General features: G+C 50.5%; 1 long non-coding RNA gene across 1 annotated transcript; it reads left to right on the plus strand.

Annotated features, from left to right (window-relative positions):
* The first annotated feature begins 2,977 nt into the window (after window positions 1–2,977).
* On the plus strand, window positions 2,978–12,241 carry LOC114020356. The gene is made up of 2 exons (XR_003565196.3): window positions 2,978–3,355; window positions 10,280–12,241. It is a non-coding gene; the product is annotated as an uncharacterized LOC114020356 (long non-coding RNA).
* The last annotated feature ends 1,291 nt before the right edge of the window (window positions 12,242–13,532 follow it).

The raw sequence follows: 13,532 nt of genomic DNA on the forward strand, positions 1-13,532 counted from the left end.
AGAACTGAGCGTGGAAGTGTGGCTTGGCTAATGCCCCATTGGGGCTCAGTGGCCCAAGAGGAATGGCCCTGTGCAGAGAAGTCCATTAGTAACAGGCTGGGTCAGGAACAGCAGTAACGGGCACCCCAGGTCACACTGCCCTTTCAGATCCTCGAACTGGGCTGCTCAGTGCAGGCCCTCCACTCTACGGCTCCTTTCCCTGTCTCGCTCAAAACACTACGGACAGACGTTGGCCCTGGAGCTCACTGTTTGCTTGCCTCCTGCGGGGAATGACATGGCTCTGGAGGTCTCACAGGAGCCATTTGCACTTTGCTGATACAGAGTGAAGAACCCAGTTGTTATTGTGCAAGGTTCCTGTGAGGCCACCTCCTGCTGCAGGACACCTGAGGTTGTTCGTGACCCTCCTTCTTCTACTGACTAGCTGGATGCGCCTCCAGGAAAGAGGGGAATTAACACTTGCAGTGCCTGCCAGAACTAGGAAGAACGACTGGTTGCGTTACTCCTGCAGAGGACAAAGCACAGGGTCTGTAACCAAGGGCAGAGTTCTTCAGGCCCAGTTTCTGGAGGCCACTCTTGTCTGACCGTGTGGGCGTGACAGCAGGGCTTTGAACCAGAAGCGTGGCTATGGCTGAACTGTGAAACACCCGGCTGCCCACAGAGATCCCTGGGACTCCCCCACCCACTGTATAAGCCACAGAGGGTCTGGCTGCACTGCAGTGTGAGAACTCGAGCGAGCTGACAGTGGGTTTGTCAGCGCAGGGCTTGAGAGTCTGCAGTCAATTGTAACCCCTGGCTTGGAATCGTTGAACCCTGGATCCCAACCTGGGACTCCAGCATCTGCACTGCATTATGTGGGCCTGAGTCCAACCACCCATATCCCAGACTTCCCGGCACCCTCCCAAAACGTGGCTGCTCTGACCCTCTGTTTGCTGTGCAGCGTGACCAAACGTGACTGTCCAGAGGACAAAGGAAGTCAGCCTGTGGAATCCTTTTGGCAGACTCCCAGAGCACGAGTCCAGTGGGGCTGTGTCTACACTGCAGAACAATAGGGCTTGAACCCTGGGTCCAGTCCTAGCATTTGACTCAGGCTCAGACCCTCCACCCCCATGGGTTCTGGGACCGGGGATCTGAGCAAAATTTGTGTGTTGATGGAAGGGGGGTTAGGCTTGAGCCTGAGCTGGAACCCTGGGCTTACACTGCAGTGTAAACATCCCCACAGTGCCTTGGCCTCCTCCCCTCCCAGCGGGCAAAGGTACCTTCCTTGGCTGTCAGAAGCCAGGCATGCCAGGCAGGGGGTGCAATACTCAGCCTTCACTGTGCACCCCCGTGCCTACGCTTAAAGCACACTCTCTGTTCCTACACCATTCTTCTGATAGCACGTGCTCTCTTCTTGGAATTTAGGACCTGGGGGTAGCTCTGGGCATGTCCTGCTTTGGAGGGCTGGGTTTCTCTCTGAAGCTCCTGCCCTCGGGGGTGGAATCCTGGAGTTTCTCCGTCTGAGGCTGTCTCTGGGTATGTCTACACTGCGGGCGCTAAGCAGCAGTACGGGAGCCAGGCTGCTGTAGTGTCGCGGTGCGGATGCTTCTGACAGCGACGGAAGGGATCAGTGTAGATGAGGGCTCAGTGCCACAGAGGTGGTTTCTGTGTACCAGCTGGCCTGGCCAGAGCCTGGCCTGACAGGGGGGCATGGGTGGGCACCGTGTGTCATGTGTTTAATGACCCTGGTGTATAGCACATTCTCAGTGCATCCTTTCACTTGCACTTCTGCTACACGTACACACTGAGTCTGAACCCTGGTGTGTCTAATCTAGTGAGAGCTTTATTGATCCAGTCCTAGCATTTGATCCTCTGAGCTCCCTACTGCTACACAAAGGGGCAAATGGCTGCTTGTTCTTTAAAACAATATGACTTTTTGTGACGCTCCATGGAGACATTGATACTAAATATTGCAGCACAGCTGGGATATGAGTCCCAGAAAGCAGATTTACTCAAAGAGCGAGGGGTAATTAAGAACTGGAGCAATAGTGAGCCAGCTCCCCCCATCCCCAACCCCAGGGGGACGCAGTGCATTTATCATGTCACTCTTGACATCGGTGATGCAGCTTTTGGGGCGTGAACTATTGAATTACAGTTGCTGGCAAACATTGTTTTGGGCGTGTTGAGGAGAACGGTAAACAGCATGCTGGGCGGTGACGAATACACAGCCGCTTCTCACAGCGCTGGCCCAGTGAACAGCCCAACAGCCCTTGGGGGCTTTCCCTCGGCTGCCCTCCTGGCAGGAGGCATGCGGGGCAGCAGCTCTCTTCTCCTGGCCATGCTGGGCTGAATTAGAGTGAGGGGGTCGGCAGGTTTGTTTAGTTCCAATGCCTCTTCCCCTTAAATAATGATTTTATTACCCAGCGTGATACTAACAATGGCAGATGAACCTAGAGCCTAATGAGGCACCATCTGTGATTCAGGAAACAAGCGAGGCAGGGTCTCTGCCTGGGCTTTGCACATGGCGTGATCTGGGCCATCCCTTCTGGGCTCCCCTGGCCTCAGAAGGTGAGCTTGGTGGGGGCTCCAGCCACAGGGTTCCTTGGAGCTGTGATCTTTCTGGTCCCTTTGGAGAACCCTGGTCTTGGCTGCAGGCCCTTGTCATCGTGAGACCTGATCAGCGGCTGGTGGTCTCAGGTTCTGCTCATGGTGAGATACAGATGGAGTGGAGAGGTGGTTTGGGCTGCTATGGAGGATGTCTTCCCCTTTGCTTTCCCTGCAAGCACCGTTTGCCAGGGAATTATCCTCGTGGCTTTGTTGCTTGTTAGACACGTTAATCCCATAACCCTGCCTGCAATCTCTGCAGCTACGTCTGGCAGGTAAGGTGATGGCTCGGTCACAGGCTGTCCGGTCCCAGGATGACGTGTTTACATCAGTGCTGCCTGCCTGTGGTGTTGCTTAGAGAAGCATAGATCAAGGTAAATAAGGGTGAATGGGAAATTCTCTCTGAAATGCCATGTTCATCTGACAGTCAGCAGAAAAGGAGTGCTCAATTACTTCATTAATTAAATGGGTGACTCCCACAGCAACCGTAAAGAAGTTGCTGGCTGCATCTGGGGGGGGTGAATGGGAAGTTAATTGCCAGTTACAGTCTCTGCCATTCCAGCTGCCTGTAATGTGTGTGTTCCTGTTTATTTGGTCTCTGTTTGAACTGGAAAGAGGGAAGGTTCTGCTGTCTGCTGTTTACTCATTTTTAAAATAACGATTTAGCTTCTAAACCTGCCGTGCCAGGAGCGAGCTGAACCATGTGCCAGGAACAACATGATTCTTCCAGTAACGTTTCCCTGCCCAACCTGGTTCCAACAGCCCCAGCAGGCAGGTGAGCATGATACACCCCTGTCAGAACAGGTACTGAGGATGAGGAAGAACCACTTTCTCACTGGAAGGGAATCTGACTTACTTGAATGTGTCCCTGGCCAGACGGGGGGTCTGTCCTTTTCTGCTGATACTGGGGCTTGGAACAATGCTGAGAACCCAGACGATCCGTGTTGTTTTCAGAGAAGGTTCAGCCCAAAGAACATTCCCAGATTTCTGATTCTGTGCATGGAAGAGACCAAGCTCTGGGTAGCCGTGGCCCTCCTGTTTCTTGCAAGTCTTGCAAGGACACTTGCAAAGTCTCAGAGCTCCAGTTCTGAAGGTGTGCCCCAATGTGCAGTCATGGCCAACGAGAGCTCTTCCTGGGAAAAGGGCGAGCTCTGGGAGCGGGCAGTCTGCCTGTAATGGGTCTGCCACACACGATCTCTGAGGGGTGTCGCCTCTAGGTTTTATCCTGGAGGTGGCCCAGCCTGGCTAAGAGCCCGATGAAGGTGTAAGAGAAGTCCTACTACTGTCGTCTGCGTTTGGCCCTGGCTCTGCGTTTCTGCAGCAGAGCCCCGTATCGGCCACAACTCCCAGCGCTGTGAAGCTGCCCTGGCTTGCAATGCGGGGTGTAAGCAGAAATCTGACCAGTGCGTTTAACATTTAGAATAAGCATCACTGTATCAGGCTCCCTGAGAACGGGTCAAATCCAATTCAGCAGGTACTGCCCTTTACTTTTTGTGTTAATCATGGTAGGAACTTTGACCTGAACCCATTAAATGTACAAACAGAAGGCATAAAAAAAATCAACAGACCAGAAAAGCCTCTGAATCCTGAAGCATTGTGTGGGATGGTGTCAGTTTAGCCAGGCCCCAGTTTAGAGTGTAAATACAATCCTTCTCGCCATGCAGAGAACTGTCCTTAGCCAGAGCAATGGAGAAGTTAAAGGTTGGGAGCAGTTCAGCGTCTCAGAGACAGATCCATCCGTGGGGCAACTCTAAGATGTTTCTTTGCTTTCACTGATAAAAACCAGATCGCATGGAAGGCAAAACAGGGAGGATGCCTGGCCCAGTGAACAGGGTACTGGAGATAGTGCACTGGGCAAGGGTGTTGCTACTGGCTAGTGCTCTGTTCTCCTGGTTGTCCCCACACACCACGTGCAGGACTTCATTTTCACTCAGCTCAGTGCCTGCCCTCTCTTGGGGCCCAGTTCCCCCCTCCAACGCCCCCAGGAACTCAGCTGCACATGGGATGTGCCGAGAATTGAGAGTCTTCAATAGAAATCTTACAAATGTCTCTCTTCCTAAATTGTTTTCTCTTTCCTTTCAGTTCAGAGATGAGCTGGGGGATGGCAGCAGTGACGGGAATGTCTGGAGCAGATGGGTTTGGTTTATATTACAAACAGAGGGGCTGTAAATTCTTCCTGGAAATCATTGCAGTGAATGAGCTGGGCCCACAGTCAGTGCTGCTCTCGGGCAGAGGGTTGGGAGGAGCTGGGCACATCACTTTAGAGGATCTAGTCAGTAAGAGATGTGTGAAATCTTCAGTCTTTGCTGTTGCTGGGCCATTATTAGTATTTTTAGCAGTTTTAGCTTCTGAGCGCCCATGCCCTGGTCTTGGAGGGGTTAACTGTGTGTCTTACATGACAAATATAGCAGAGAATTGGGGTGTTTCCAGGCACCTTCTGTCAGGGCCGGCTCCAATGGCACCAGCTCGGGGCGGCATTCAGAATGGGGCGGCAGTCTGTGTCCCGCGGCGGCAATTCGGCAGCAGCTCCGCCACTCTTCGGGGGAGGAGTGTGCAATTCGGCGACTGCTTGGGGTGGCAAAATTGGTAGAGCTGCCCCTGCCTTCTGTAGTAAGTTATGGGAACATACTTGGTTCGCTGGCTCACCCTTAAGAGTCTTTAATACACAGAAAAAAGGAATAATCAATAATTACCTGTAAGAGCCAATCAGCCAGCGTCTTACACCCAGAGTCTTTTCACTTATTCAGTATGTTCACTTCCAGCAAAGCTTATCGCTGTAATCTTGAAGCGGCACATTCATGAGTGGGGAACAAAGGAGACTAAAGTCCTAATCCTGAAACTACCTCCAGGCGGGCACAGAAACCTGCTTGTGCAGATTGGTGTCTAGACCTCTGTGCGTTTAAATGCAAGGCCCTCGTGCCTTGTAATGCACCCTAGGCAATCTTACCTTTCATTAATCATCAGTGTAAACACTCTGTTACACCATACTTAAAACTAACCATGTAAAGGCAACATCATGTGTGACTTGACCTTGGCAAGCTTACAAATACCAAACCTTTACAACCAATCAACTCATTAAAATGTTTCAAAATCTTTAAAAAATCATCTCATTTTATCCAAATATTATTTAATAGAAAACCTTGCTTTGAAGCCTTTTAGGGTTAACAGTCTATAGATTTGACATGGGCCTTACATTTGAAACATACACAACTGCAGAATGAAGAATGCTTTTTCTTCTAAACAGTTATAAAAGGGAGTTTTACTAAAACTAATTGAAACTACAATTGCAAACGTAACCATTATCTTTCAAGGCAAACCCATTTATACATCAATTAAAGAAGCAAAATATCTTTCATTGCACATGTTTTAATATGTTTATTTGAGAAGACGCTCTTCCTTCCTGTCCTTGGATGGAAGGAGGAGATGGCACTTGTCTCCTTCCCTGGAGGATATTCGGGGGTGTCTCATTCGCAGGCATTCCAAGTTTTGTCCGTCAGCAACAGGCGCCTTCTGTGCATCAGCAGATCAACATTTTCTTCAGTTTTTACCCCTCTTGCAAGTACATTAAAGTTACCGTCAACTGGAATAGTCTATTTTTCCACAAAAATTATTTAACTCTTTTAATCGCTTTACTCTAAAATATCCCATCTCTGTTTTATTATAAAGCACGGCCAAAGTGTTCACATACAGTCAATTTCCATATAGAAATACAAAAAACCAAATCTTAGACATTAACTCTACAATACGTGGACCCAGTCACTGTTCAATTTTTGGGACCTATATGGGCCTCTCCCATTCTCTCCTCCCACCATGCTGCGTTCATCACTTGTCATCACCTTGGTAGAAGGTAGAGGGACATCCACTCATCTTGAGCGCTGGTTTTTCCTCCTCATGTGATGGCCCCCATCCAGCAGATTACTTAAGTATGTGCTTAACTTTAAGCATGTGAGTAGCTCTGCTTAAGAGAGACAAGATGTGGGAGGTGATATCTGTTATTGGACCGACTGCTGCTGGTCAGAGAGACCAGCTTTCAAACACGTAGAGCTCGTCCTTTACTCAAGTCAGTAGAACTATTCATAGCTTAAAAAGAAGCACATACTTACCTGCTTTGCTGGATTGGGATCCTAACCCTGGGAAGGTGTCTGAACAGGCAGACTGTGCACATACAAATAAATGATGGGAGCATGAAGTGCCATGCGATGTTTCCCAGCATATGGTGAATCATAAGGAAACTGCCTGAAGGTTAGATTCAAGTCCTGGCAGAATCGGTGCCTTGTCTCCAAAAACGAAGGAGTATGCAGTAGAGTTTTCCTCCCGTTGCTTGCAAGAGTGTGTGAGCCGGGTTTCTGATACAGGTCTGGGATATTGTTAGTGGGTTCTTGATGTCTGTGCGGGAGTGTTACTGACATAGTTAATTATTTGGCTACTGGTTTAGGGTGTTGTAATGAGCCTCTGATGTCCCTTATCCTCTCAGCTCAGGCATGAGTTACACACAAAGGCTTCACAGACCTTCCGAAGCAGCAGTGTCAAGGCACAAAGTATTGTGGCTCTGTTTCAGTCATGAATCCTTTGAAAGGTTTTGAATGATAGCAGCAGCCACAAATACCATAGAATCATAGAATATCAGGGTTGGAAGGGACCTCAGGAGGTCATCTAGTCCAACCCCCTGCTCAAAGCAGGACCAATCCCCAACTAAATCATCCCAGCCAGGCTTTGTCAAGCCTGACCTTAAAAACTTCTAAGGAAGGAGATTCCACCACCTCCCTAGGTAACGCATTCCAGTGTTTCACCACCCTCCTAGTGAAAAAGTTTTTCCTAATATCCAACCTAAACCTCCCCCACTGCAACTTGAGACCATTACTCCTCGTTCTGTCATCAGCTACCACTGAGAACAGTCTAGAGCCATCCTCTTTGGAACCCCCTTTCAGGTAGTTGAAAGCAGCTATCAAATCCCCCCTCATTCTTCTCTTCCGCAGACTAAACAATCCCAATTCCCTCAGCCTCTCCTCATAAGTTATGTGTTCCAGTCCCCTAATTATTTTTGTTGCCCTGTGTTCCAGTCCCCTAATCATTTTTGTTGCCCTCCGCTTGACGTTTTCCAATTTTTCCACATCCTTCTTGTAGTGTGGGGCCCAAAACTGGACACAGTACTCCAGATGAGGCCTCACCAATGTCGAATAGAGGGGAACGATCACATCCCTCGATCTGCTGGCAATGCCCCTACTTATACAGCCCAAAATGCCATTGGCTTTCTTGGCAACAAGGGCACACTGTTGACTCATATCCAGCTTCTCGTCCACTGTAACCCCTAGGTCCTTTTCTGCAGAACTGCTGCCGAGCCATTCGGTCCCTAGTCTGTAGCGGTGCATGGGATTCTTCCGTCCTAAGTGCAGGACTCTGCACTTGTCCTTGGTGAACCTCATCAGATTTCTTTTGGCTCAATCCTCTAATTTGTCTATGGCCCTCTGTATCCTATCCCTACCCTCCAGCGTATCTACCAGCCCCATGATGTCCATTTCTCAGCTAAGCAATTGGCTGATTCAAAGCTTCCTTGCCTTTCAAGACAGCAGCTAAAGCAGTGCAGAGATGATGACCATGCTGCAGCATGTGGTTATTTTTTCTTACGCATTTTAGGAATGACGTGCTGTGTGCACTGCTTCTCAGGAGACTGGCTGGTTGGCCCTGAGGGGATGTTGATTATACTGTTATTCTGCCATCACAGATAGGGAGGTTAAAACAACTTAGAATGACCACTAAGTAAACAGAACTGGTCTGATAATAGTTGTTGAAACTCTCTCTATTCCCCACTTCCCTCTCATCCTCGGCTTCTTTGCCATTTATAGTTCCTCTTATCTCTGTCTATATTTATGTCTTTTTCTCATTCTGACTCATTTCCTCCTGAAAGGTTTAGGTCTCAAGAGTCAGGTTTCTTTGCATTGATTCACGGTGGAGTCTCTAACAGCAGGTGTCAGGAAAGTCAATGTGAAAGCTGCAGCTTTTTCCAGGTATCTTGCCTGAAATTCTTGTGTAGCCTGAAAAAGCATGAGGCAAGCTGGGAGGGAAAGAGCTTTTCTCTTAGAGAAAAATTTTAAAGTTTCAGGGTTTCAGACGTTCGCTTTCCAGCTAAATCCCTGGGAATGACGCAGAAAAGGCTTCCTGGTCAGGAGTTCACATTTCGTGCTCTACAGCCTTAGGAACTGGTACATATTAGGTATGTCGGGACTGAGCTTTTGCCTCATTTGAAAGTTTGCTTTCTACCACCTCTAGATCTTTGGGGCTACCATGAAGTGCAGAATTAGCCAGGAATGTGTGACATTGTCCATTTTCACATTGCAGATTTCTTCATTTGAAACAATACCGTTTGGTTTCATTTTCGCTGGCAGTGAATATGGTTTTCATGGTAAAGTTGGAGAAATCCTGCCCCGGAGCAGGGTGCTGAGTTCCAGAGATTTTCCTCTGGTGAAATCTTCCTTCTTGGTGTGACCCTGCTTCCTGTAGAGACAAATCTTCATGAACTCTGCAAAAAACATTGGAAGGAAAACACAGGCCCTGTTTTCCTCCCTGTCCCAGCAGGAAGAATGGGGGTTCTCTAGAAGCCGGTCCTCTTGGAGAGCAGGTTAGAGGGATGCCACTGGGCTTCCTGGTCTCCGATCGTAACCGCTGTGAAAACAAAGGCAGCCATTGAGGACTGGGGACACACTGATATGGTGGAGAAGGGTCAATTGCCATTGCCCCATCTCAGACAATTCCGTAAGGCAGGCCATGACCACCTCACCTCCTCACCATGGATGCCTGCCGCATAGTATCCTTCATTAACACTGCATATTAAGGGTAGCACTGAGACAGCTGGCCAGACACCTCCCTTGCTATGGCTTGGGTGACATGGCCTTCCTAACGCATCCTCGCCATCCCTTGCCTGATAGAGGATTGGTTTCACAGATTCTAGCACCAGAGTGGACCATTGTTATCATCTGGTATGACCTCCTGCACCCACAGGCCAGAGACCTGCCCCAGAACAATCCCCAAAGCAGAGCTTTTAGAAAAAATCCCATCTTGATTTAGAAATTGTTAGTGATGGAGACTCCACCACAGCCCTTGTCCATATGTTCCAAGGGTTCATTATGTTCACTGCTAAAATGGACCCCTTATTTCCAGCTTGCCTAGCTTTGGTGTCCAGCCATTGGATGGGGTTAACCTTTCTCTGCTAGAGTGAAGAGCCCACTATTAAATATTTGTTCCCCTTGTAGATACGCGTAGACTGCAATGATGTCACCCCCGAAGCGTCTCTTTGCAGCAGCAGGTTTAGCTGTTTGGCTGCCTGGAGCCTGGCTCCTGATAGTCATCCCGCCCAGTGTCAGGCAAGTGAGGGACGGAGTTTCACCATGGGGCTCTGGCGATGCTGCTCTCTCCCTTGCTTCCTGCAGAGCTCAGCACTGGAGGAAACTGAATTGCTCCTGCTTGGAGCCAGGGTCTCTCTTGCTCTGGTCAAGGTGGTTCTCTCCTTTCTTGCTGTTAGATTGCAGCAGCAACCAAGAGCCATCGTTAACGGCTACCTCTGCATCCCCCTATTGTCTTGGAGCCCTGCTCCTCCAGCCTTGCTGAGTCCTGCTTCAAACCTGTGGGATGGTGCTGGGCTGGGTTTTCACACCTCACCCAAAGATGCTTTGACACTTACAGACTCCTGTATTACTTCCCCCAGGTCCTTCCTGGCACCTCCGTTACAAGCCTTTGGCACCTGGGAATGGCTGGCCTGGAGTGGTATCATCTCAGACAACGCTGGTCGCAGGGCATGTTGGGCTGGTTTCGAAGACCTGAAGCAAAGGGAGAGGGGCTGGTGCTGCAGAGGGCCACCAGCGGGGCTGCTGCATCTGCATGGCTGCTCAGTTCTCATGTGGAACATGCCCAGTGGGTCACCTGGATCCAGCTTGTCCAAGACTGCAAGACGCGCAGCTCCCCCACCTGTTGCTGTGGTGATCAGCGGGGCACAGTGCTGCTCCGGGAGGCACGGCTGCGGGATGGACGGTGTCTCCAAGAGACATTTTCTTTTCTCCTCCCAAGTCCTGGGCTCTGGCCAGAGGGGGAGCCCAGGGGAAACAGGAGACGGCTGTGCTGGAGAAGTAATAGTCCCACTGGCCTCACCCAGGACCTGCTGGGTTCAGGGCAGTCTGTCCCCCAGGGTCTTGGCCATTCCTAGCTGGGAATGGCCCGGCAGTGAGCTCCCCACCATTCCCCAGCCTCAGCCCTCAGTGTCCCAGAGGTCTCCTGCACAAGCCAGCAATGGAGGAACAGTGGGGCCCTGCAGAACAGGAACCAAATGAGCGGAGGCGGGATTAAATAAGACGTGGCCCAATATCCCAGGGGAGGTTCCCTCTGGCTCCTCACTGGAACATCAGTCTTCTGTCCAGGCTCAGGGCTCTGGAGACCTGGGTTCCGATCTAGCCTGGTGTCACAGATGGAAAGGGGGTGTCTCATTCTCGCCCCTTCACTGCAGTGTAGTGGCGGGAAAGGGATGCCCCTGCTGCCCTGGCCATTGGTAAAGTCCTTTGGGATCCTGGGCTCCAGGGCGGTAATTGCCTGCGGTGTGCTGCTCTCAGCAGAGAGCTGCAGCCGCAGGCTGTCTGCCCAGGAGCCTGCAGGGACTGACAGAGACCTGGGCCCGCTTCTGAGTAAAGGAGGGAGATGCGTAAACTCGCTGTGTTCCTGCAGAGAGAAGCGCGGCTGTCAGGGAGCTGGAGCCCCAGTCAAGGCAGAGACGCTGCCCTTGATCCCAGGGGTGCTGTGCAAGCGACAGGGAGGCTGCGGCGTAGGTCCCTGCTGTAGGCAGAGCTGGAGCCCGCGTTGGAAAAGCACCCAGCGGGCCCCGTGGTGAGAGCCTTGTGGCCCTGCCTGTGCAGAGTCTGAGCATTGTGCCCCCTGTCAGAGTGTGCCCCTGTGCTCACACCCTGCACGCTGTTGTAATGATGTTTGTACAGGCCATGCCATGTGAGGTAGCATTTAAAACCTCATCATCTGCTGATCAGTAATATCATGGCAAAATGCACGTAGCAGCGTTGTGTGTGAAGTTATACACAAGCTGAGATCACAACTAAAAGTGTGTTTCCAGAGATGACTGGGGAGTGACCAAAAGAAAAGTCAAGCTGATGTCTCAGCCAGGTGTAAACAAGGCTGATGGGCCATTACCTGCGCATTGCCCACTCTTTGGCAGGAAAGGGGGCAGAGCAAAAATCTACATCTTAGCAAAGAAATAGCATGGAGTTCCCGTCCACACAGACTGCCTGTCGCCTTGCTCCTAGCTGGAAATGCTTCTCAAAGTGGGGACAGGACTATAAAAAGAAGGGACAAACACCCCTAGACACCCCTCCCTCCTTCTATCTCTCTCTCCCCCCTCCCTGCTCATCACATTCACTGCACCTGAAGAGACGTAGGAAGGAGCCGTTGGACGTTGGGGGAGGGGTCCTGACCTGAGAGTCTGGTCAGTCAGGCTGCTGAAAGCACATGGTGAGAGAACTTTGCTTTGAATCTAACATCGTTTGTTAAGTTAGGCACCAGTGTTTGATCTTTATTTTTCTTTTAACCATTTCTGACTTTTATGCCTCACTACTTGGACTCCCTTAAAATTTCTCGCTTTGTCGTTAATAAACCTGTTTGCGTGTTTTATCTATTCCGGTGTGTGGCCGTTGGAGTGCCTGGGTACTCTATTTAAAATAATAAGCTGGTACTGAATATGTGTGTACTGTCCAGGAGAGGCCTGGGCAGGGCAGGACACACATTTCTGGGGGGAAATCCAAGACTGCGTGTGCTGGGGTCACTCTGCAGCATAACGAAGGCAGGTGAGAGCCCAGGCGTGGCTTGCTGGCTGCACCTCACACACAGACGTAGCTGGGAGTATTTATATGCCAGGGGCTGCTTGTGAGCAGTCCAGGCTGTAGGCTACAGCAGCAAAGCATTGCAAAGGGCAGCCCAGGTAACGTGCATGGGGGACACAGCCCCCCTCCCCATTAGTCTGGATTGTGCACCGGTTTGTCAATGCCCCCGCCGGCCCCCGGAGGCTTGCTGAGGTCCTAGACACCACAAAGGCTCCTGGAAAGCCAGCTTCTCGTCAGCTGAAGTGACAGCACATTGGAGCTGAGCTCTCTGCTGACTGGTGGCACTAATACGCCCTGGACCGCGACTAAAGCCCAGCTGCAGAGTCCATGCTGCAATGCCATGGCCCAGACCACAGCACCCAGTATCCGGAGTGCTGAGACATACTGGGCATCACCGCTGTGATCCCACGGCAGCATTAAAGGCATAGATCTATCCACAGACGCCCCGGGGGATGGAACGTCTTCACCCAGCCCCACCATGTGGCGGTGCCATGGTTTATTTGATAACACTTTCAATGAAGTATACATTTCATTCCAATTTAATAAGGTCATTGTTTTATATTAAACAAACACCAGTTAATTACCAAAGGAAGATTTATTGAGGTTTACCAGCTGTGTAATAAAGAGTTATTGAAACACGTATCACCTACAGAGCTGTTAATCTGCATATGTTAAACACTGCAGTTCATTAGTGTCTCAGCCCTGGCTGGGTGAGATGGCAGGTGCTATGGTTTGGATGAGGAGACCAGGGAGAACACGTCCTCACCTCATTTCTCCCTGGCTGCTTTCTCGATGTCTCCTCCCTCACTCCCAGGCCCTAGCATCTTCCTTAGTGACATTCAGGGCTCTGCATTTGGCCCTCTCCACTGTATCCCTGGCTGACTGCATTGGGTTGTGTGGCTTCCATGCTCACTGATCTTCCCCAACCCCATGGGGAATCCCCATGGTTCCAGCTTGCTTCTCTGACAGCTCAGAGCGGAGCTCCAATCTCCAGGTTAAGCTCAATGTGGCAAAGCAGGAGCTTTCTCCCCCTTTTACCCCTCACTACCACGCTCCCCATCCTTCCTGTCTTACAGCCTTACTTCC

The sequence above is a fragment of the Chelonia mydas genome, chromosome 10, assembly GCF_015237465.2.
Source record: "Chelonia mydas isolate rCheMyd1 chromosome 10, rCheMyd1.pri.v2, whole genome shotgun sequence".
Classification (NCBI taxonomy): domain Eukaryota; kingdom Metazoa; phylum Chordata; order Testudines; family Cheloniidae; genus Chelonia; species Chelonia mydas.